Raw genomic sequence first — 8,712 nt, forward strand, 5'->3', positions numbered from 1 at the left:
ATTTGCTAAGAATTATGGATCTTGTCGTCAACGTCAAGCCGACCAATCTAATAATGTTTATGGATGACTGAATACATCAATGTTTTTGTCATGACTATGATATGAAGCAGTTCAGGATTGCTAAGAGACAGCTATCAGCTCCAAACGCGACGCGAGTCCCGCGGATATAAAAGGAATATGGACATTTCATTCTACCGAACTACACGCAGAATTACTACTCACAGGTCAGTTTATTAGACAAATTAAACTTGTGAGGTAACGCAGCGCTGTTTCACTTGGTCTAACATTACACTATCACACTAAACTGCATTTGAATGTGTTGAAATGTAACTTATGTGTTAGTTTGTCTGTATGAGACTAGCAGTAACGTTAAGCTAGATCAACATTAGAATAACATACAGATCATATTCTTACATTTATCATTGTTGAACTTTATAACATTGATTAGTTTTATGTAAATGTGCTCACCTGTTTAATAAAGTACATGTAGAAGCGGTCGAAGTCTCGGACGTGGAGCTCTCGTTTGTATACTGTCTATGGGAGCTCTCGGCATCTCGAAAACACCGCGCTGATATTGATTCTCGTTTTAGTTCTCCTTTTTTATCCAAAGTCTGCTTGCCATGGTCCATAATGTTTGAACGAAACAACAACAGCGTGCAGATAGACATTGCGAACTACAGTGGTCCACGTCTGTCGTCTTGGTTACTATCAGAGGGCTCTGGTTCATAGCTCTGGTTACCATGGCAGCACGAGCGGAAACCAGGGACAACGCGGATATGACGCCATTGACTGCGACAAAACGGAAATAAAGACACGGTCCGTGTCTTCGAATTAAAATATTAATTTCTCTGGATTTAGAAGTTAATTGGAACTGTCGGGATAATGTAAATACACAACTTTAAAAAATATATAACGTAGATATAGTGATTTTTTATATTTTTAAAGCAAAAAAAATACATATTGTGCCTTTAAGGACATATTATAGGTATAGAAATAACCGTTTTTGTATTTATATAATATTAATTTATTATTAATTTAATTAATATAGTCACTTACGGTCGGGAACGCTCATGCAGTCTAGACGTGAACTTTCTGAGGAAGGACAGTGAATATTGTAGTTCAGCACCAGGAGGCACTACAAGCAAAAGAATCATCTCTCTAAACTCCACAACCAGTTGAAAAAAAGAGTTACAATTTTCATGATTAATATCAACAGACTAAATGTAAAATAAAATATCAGACAGACCAAAAACTTGATGTCAACAACCAGTGGAATTTCTCAAGCCAGTAATTGCATGAAATTGCTGTGAATTTTCTCAAAAAATTAAAGCAGCATTTTGTACTATTTTACAGTGAAACTCACCAATAACAATCTCATAATTATGTAATTGCAATGAGAGACAGAACAAAATATTACAGAATATAATTAGACTACTGAAAATAAGCTCTAAAATATTGTGCCCAAGAAAACAACACAATCATTACGTGTTCGGAATCAACACCTTAAGACAAAATATAACTTTTCATGTTACATTTTCCCCTGTCATTTATTGATGTAAACTGACAATATGGATTCTAAATAAGTTTGGTAATAAAGTCTCTGAGACTGTCACATTCTCACAGAATAATTACCACCAGGGTTCTCATACACCGATGCACTCAAACAACCTTACAAATGTTCTACATGAAGATAAAGACATCAGCAGGATCTGTGTGGAAAGTGCTAAAAACTTGTAACAAGAAAATATAATAAAAAATAGCCCCTGGGGAAATTAATGAGCAAATATTTTAAAACAGCCTATTCTCAGTTATTAGTGCCACAGTTCATGAGAAACAATCAAGCTATCAACATGTACAGTACCATTTGACCTCATAAATCCATGCTTGAAGTAATCATTAACCTAATCCAAATACCACAAAAATGAAAGTACTGAAATCAATACGTCATTTGGATGAGGCCTACCTCAAGACAAATACCGACAAGAAAAGAGTAATAAGTAGATAACTTTACCTAAATGTCCTCTGTATGCCAACAAAACAATGTTACCAGTGAAATGGCAATGATTAATGTTAGAAAAAAGGAAAATAATTCAAGTTTCCATGCAAACTTGTATTGGCCATCTCAGTCAGTAGGGGATGGTGACTGAATTAATAGTTTTAACAGTCTATTTATAAATTTACTTTATTATTAACTTAGTAAAATGCTGGCTCTATTGTAACAGTCAGTTCTCTGTATAAATATTATTGCTAAATTTACAATGCTTGTGTAAAGTTTCTAATTTCACTGAACTAATAGTTTGTCAATTGTGTGCTTTTTGTATTATTGTAGGAAAAAAAGGTCTTTGTGAAGATCTTACAAAGCCTGGGGGCGTTGGGGTTTGGAATGTACGGATCCCCTAAAGCAGGGTTTTAATATGTGGCCACATATGTATGAGTACATACATACTCATAGTTAAAGGTACAATGCAAGATTTTCTGCTGCTAGAGGGCGCTACATTCCAAACAACAACAACGGCGTAGCTTTATGACAATGTGAAGGAGCGTGGAATGATAGGAACTGTCGTTTTCAATTCCACCGTGGATGTAAATCAGTCAGACGGGAATCGAAAAATCATGTTCATGGATGAGGTAAAGTTCTATTTTTTATAAATGTTGCGTTTAATGACATGCTTTTATTTCATTAAAATTAATTAACCGCAAGAAAAGTAATGTTTAATACTAAATTGGTTATCATAGATGTTGCTGTATTTGTCGAATTCATTGTTGTGATAATGCTGCGCAGTTTTACGTGTTCTAAACAATTGTTGTAAAAGTACATTCGAACATACCCACATCATTTGCCAAAATACTGATTAATCTTTATGTATAACACATCCCAGATAGCATGTAACCATTGAAACAATGTTGAGTCAGTGTTGATGCGTCAACGCTGATTACATTGAAATTACGTTAGAAAGTGATGTTGTTTTACCATCACTCTTGCACCCTCAGTTAATATTGAAATAATGTTCAGATTTCAACCACAAATCAATAGTGTTAATATTGCTTCAACATTAAAAAGTGATGTTGTTTCAACATAACTTTTGCACCCTCGGTTAATATTGAAATAATGTTCAGATTTCAATCAAAAATCAATGGTGTTAATATTGCTTCAACATTACAAAGTGATGTTGTTTTTGCATCACTCTTGCACCCTCAGTTAATGCTGAAGCAATGTTGAGATTTCAACCAAAAATCAACGGTAATAGTATTGATTCAACATTACAAAGTGATTTTTTATCAACATCACTTTTGCACCCTCAGTTAATATTGAAACTGTTGAACAAAAAATCAATAGTAATGCTACTGAATCAACATTACACTATGATTGATTCTACATCACCGATGCTGAATCAATACTGAAATTAACACAAATAATCAATGGTAATATTGAATCAACGTTACACTATGATGTTGAATCTACATCACTGCTGTTGAATCAACTCTGAAATTAACTAAAATAATCAATGGTAATATTGTTGAATCAATATTACACTATGATGTTGAATCTACATCACTGCTATTGAATCAACACTGAAATTAACTAAAATAAATCAATGGCAATATTGTTGAATTGGAAAATACGCACTTGCAACTTTGAGCCGGCGGGCCGCCGGCCGCCGCGTCAGAAAGTCTCGCGTGATATCAGGTCTCGCGATGTAAACAATTGCTTTACAGCCAGAAGAAATCTGCTAAAATGCTGTCATTATTGTGCTCCCTCACGCTGTTTGAACCCGAATGAAGAAGACGTTTTAAAGAATGTCCCATCTGCTTTGATGTCGTTAATCTACTAGCCTCTGGTGTCTGAGAATCGCCAACGAGTTTTCACAACAGTGTTGTCAAATATCTATTCCGAAGCTGTGGGGGGAGCTCTAGAGAGAAACCTGCGAGCAAAAAGCGAGAATACAGCGAAGAAATCCCGAAACTACTGAGCCCTGCTTTAAAGCTGCAGATTCACCTTATGTAGACCTTAATCTCTTTAAATATCACAAAATAGCCATGTCAGTCACTTAACACTTAACTTACTCTTAATAAACACAAGATGTTTTTTGTTATTGTGTTTCAGTGGAAACAAGCAAAACTGATTGGAAATCAGTTACATTTTTCAAATTTAATACAGATTTAGGAATATGAATGATTACCTGATTAAGCAGTGATAAGGCACAGGATATCATCAAGTCCCAGGTCAGGTGATTATGCTGTCGACAACAACTCGGTGTATAATCAATGTCAGCATTATCAGGAGGGGGGTGCTTTTTTTATTGTCCATCTTCGTCGGCCTTCATTCCTATTAAAGGAGCAATGTGCTCTGCATGCAAACACTGATGGATGCAAGACATGGGCTAAGTTTTCAGTGTAACTTTCTTGCTTATGTTCATGTCTCCTGCACTTCAAGAAATGTGTTAAATTACGTTAGAACTTTATTCAGGAAATTTGTAATAAACTTTACTAAAGCAATGTGCATTTTTTAAGTATGTAGATGCACCATTGTTTGAAACTGTGCTAGAGAAGTCATGTAAGTATGTCAGGTGCTTCAACAAACAAGACTTCTGTATAGGATGCACCTATGTTTTCTCTCTAATGAGGAAGCGTTACACTACTGAGAAGTGCGCATGCAAAACCAAAATGGGCGTTTACCAATCAGTGGCCAATTTACTACAATAAATGTTTTTCAACCATTTTTCAACAGACTTGCTAAACCACCCCACCCCTAAACCAAGCCCCCAGTGGATTAGAGCACATCAGGTAAAGCGGTTGAAAATGCCCATTTTGGTTTGAAAACACCCCACTGATAGAGAAACACCCACTAGTGTTCTGCAGAGATACATGCCTGAATGATCTTGTGCTCATCAACTACAAATCACTGTTAGTTCAATGTCACTGTCTCCACCCATGTGTGCTGTTGGCTTTCATTAAAATTTCAATGCTGATCCAACACACTTTAAACACTGAAATGTCAATCTCAACCAAAATTATGGTTTGGATCAAAACTCAACATTGTATCAATGTTCCCATGCTATCTGTGCGATTTATTTCAACACTTTACTTACTTTGAAAATTAATGTATGTTAGTAGATTTAGTAACAATACATAAAATGCAAGTAAAAAGCATTCTAAAAACAGAAATACATTATATGCACCATTGTTTGAAACTCGGAGAGTTCATGCATGTCAAACACACAAGACTTCCGTATAGGACGCACCTTGTGTTTTCTCTCTAATAAGGAAGCATCAATTAACTACTGAGAAGCCCACATGCAAAACCAAAATGGGCATATAACAATTAGTGCCAATTTTCAAACTACAATTGGTGTTTTTCAACCATTTTTCAAAAGACTTGCTAAAATCATGAGGGCCCACCCCTAAACCAAACCCCCAGTGTATTAGAGCAAATGAGGTAACACCATTGAAAGTGCCCATCATGAACTGAAACGCCCCACTGATTGGGAAACACCCAGTAGTGTTTTGCACAGATACATGCCTGCAAGATATTGTGCTCATAAACTAAGACTCACTGTTAGTTCAATGTCACTGTCTTCAACCATGTGTGCTGTTCCCTTTCATCAAAATTTCAGTGCTGATCCAACACACTTTAAACATTGAAATTTTGATGTCAACCAAAATGATGGTTTGGATCAAAACTCAATATTGAATCAATGTTACCATGCTGTCTGGGATGCTATATGTAACGAAGTTCAGATGTTATGGGAAGGAGGCGGGAACCGGCGAACATTCATGACACATTTTAATGAAAAAAATTAAACAAATACAAAACGAAAGTAAAAGACAGCAGCCCCTCACGGACGACTGCTGTCACAATAAAACACAACACAAGTTCAGGCCTGTCCTCTCGCTCTTCACTGTCGTCGCTCCTCCTTTATTTATTGCCTTATTTATCACACTATATTTATTTACATGGCCATAAACACCAGACGTGATAAACAATGTCAATAAACTAAACACAAACCTAAAGCAATAATACCCGTACGTTGACGTTTACGTTTATGGGACTTGTCTTTGTCAACAGAACCAGCTGCAATCGGTAAAGAATAATTGTGTTCCATAACGACTGCACGAAACAAGCTAACGTTTGTTGCTTGATAGACGCTACAACTACAACTTCCTCATTTGTCCAGGACTCCACGCAATACGAGCGGAAACCGAGGGTAACGCGGATATGACGCCATTGACTGGCGACTCCCAGCTCACCCCTGCTCACACGCCCCGTTTCCTTGGTTAAAATAGCAATTTTCTCACAATTTAAAAATAGTTGGAAACATTTGGGATATTGTAAGTAATCAACTTAACAAAATATATAACACTGGCCTTGTGATTTTGGGATATTTTAATGCAAAAATCTTACATATTGTACCTTTAAGATCTTCAAGAGCACTTGATCAGGGTCTGAACTCCACAGGTACGTAGATCTCCGGGAACAGGATTGGGCACCCTTGCCCTAGTCTCAGCCTCAGATGCCACGGCCACGGACCGCTTGCTGAACGTCTGATGTACCGTATCATCATCTGATTGGTTGAATTCTATAGGATGTCCGGGAGACGTGTGTGTCGTGTTCTTTAAAGGTCCGCCTGGAAACAAAGATGCTGTGATGCCAAACCCCCTCATGGAAGAAGAACGCCTTCGTGTTTACAACTGTGACAATAAGTACTTATCAGGATAAAAAAAAAATGCTTGATTTTCAAAAGTATGTGAAGGATGTAAAGTTCACAGCACAGATTCTTTAAAATACATCCAGTTTTACACACGGCCTGTTATTGTGGGGACATCAATGTTACATTTTCACGCTCCTAAACATAACGAGGAACAAAGAGAACTGTGATTGGTTGATTTACATGTCAGTCAGACGGCCTCTGGGTGGTCTTTGGCCAATGAAAGCTGCTATGGAGTCCAGAGACACTCTGCCGTCAGTCTGAAGGACATATTTCAATGTAAATAAAGTAAATAAAAAACACCAGGTTCCTTTAAAATGTTGAAATATATTTTTTTGAGTGAAAGCAAAGTTTTGCTAGTGAACACACAAAAAAAAATCAATCAAAATAGAATTTTTCTCCAATCTCATATTTATTTCATCAGCATAGGGGCTTTCCTCTGTATGCCAACAAAACAATGTTTCCAGTGAAATGGCACTGATTAATGTTAGAAAAATGGAAAATAATTTAAGTTTCCATGTAAACTTGTATTGACCATCTCAGTCAGTAGGGGAAGGTGACTGAATTAATGGTTTTTATAAATTAACTTTTTATTTATTTATTATTAACTAAGTAACATGCTGGGCCCTATCTTGACTTTGTACACCGACGCATGTATCATTCCTATTTTGCACCCGCGCACAGCAGACTTTTCCCTCCACAGACGCACGTCGGTAAATTAGGAAATTAACTTGCGCTCCCGGGGGCGGTTCAGCGAAAAGAGGAGGCGTGTTCCGGCGCAAACGTTCCCTGGTGCTATTTTGCAGGTTTAGAAAACAATTCCGCCACTGACCAGGAAAAACCTAGTCTAAAGTCAGTGGCGCGTTGCGCATGTTATTCATATGCTATTTTAAAGGCGCATGCTTGGCCATAATCAATGTAGGCTAGCGTGTGCACAACGCACATTCACTTTGCTTATCTCATCTACACACAGACGCAGCAGTTCTCATTTTTAGAAAACCATACATTATTACAAGGAAAAATATTAACACACGAGGGAAATTGTGTCCATGAAGATGTGAAAAAATAGGCATAAATCTAGCTTACACATTTACCCAAATAATTATACGCCTGTTTAACCGAAGCTAATTTGGGTGGGTTTCTCCATCCCCATACAGTGTCACTTCTCTGTCTTTTACGGCCCTGACGAGAACGTCGGCCTCTTTGGCTGTTAACCGCTCCTGGCGTGCGCCTGGCAAATCCGCCGTTATAATAGCAATCCGCCATGGAACAAGCACGCCTGCTCTTAAAGGGAATGTGAGATGTCGCTCTGATTGGTTTATTTCACGTTACGCCCAAACCACACCTATGAATAATGAAGCTACTTCAGACCAACCCATTTTAGATTTGCGTCGGGCGCAATAGTCATTTATCCTGCCAATATAATAGCAACCGCGCCCAAGACCCGCCCACAAAGTTACTTGCGTTTCAGATCATTAAAATAGGGCCCACTGTCTTTATTGTAACAGTCAATTAATTATTGCTTAATTTTCAATGTTTTTTTAACCAGCATGTTAAAAAAAGCTCTGGAGTGGACTCGTGGGTTGAAGCGGGCTCTGGAGTGGACTCGTGGGCTGAAGCGGGCTCTGGAGTGGACCCGTGGGCTGAAGCGGGCTCTGGAGTGGACCCGTGGGCTGAAGCGGGCTCTGGAGTGGACTCGTGGGCTGAAGCGGGCTCTGGAGTAGACTCGTGGGCTGAAGCGGGCTCTGGAGTGGACTCGTGGGCTCTGGAGTGGACCCGTGGGCTGAAGCGGGCACTGGAGTGGACTAGTGGGCTCTGGAGTGGACTCGTGGGTTGAAGCGGGCTCTGGAGTGGACTCATGGGTTGAAGCGGGCTCTGGAGTGGACCCGTGGGCTGAAGCGGGCTCTGGAGTGGACCCGTAGGCTGAAGCGGGCTCTGGAGTGGACCCGTGGGCTGAAGTGGGCTCTGGAGTGGACTAGTGGGCTCTGGAGTGGACCCGTAGGCT

This window comes from Abramis brama (assembly GCF_963993115.1).
Source record: "Abramis brama genome assembly, chromosome: 9".
Lineage (NCBI taxonomy): Eukaryota > Metazoa > Chordata > Actinopteri > Cypriniformes > Leuciscidae > Abramis > Abramis brama.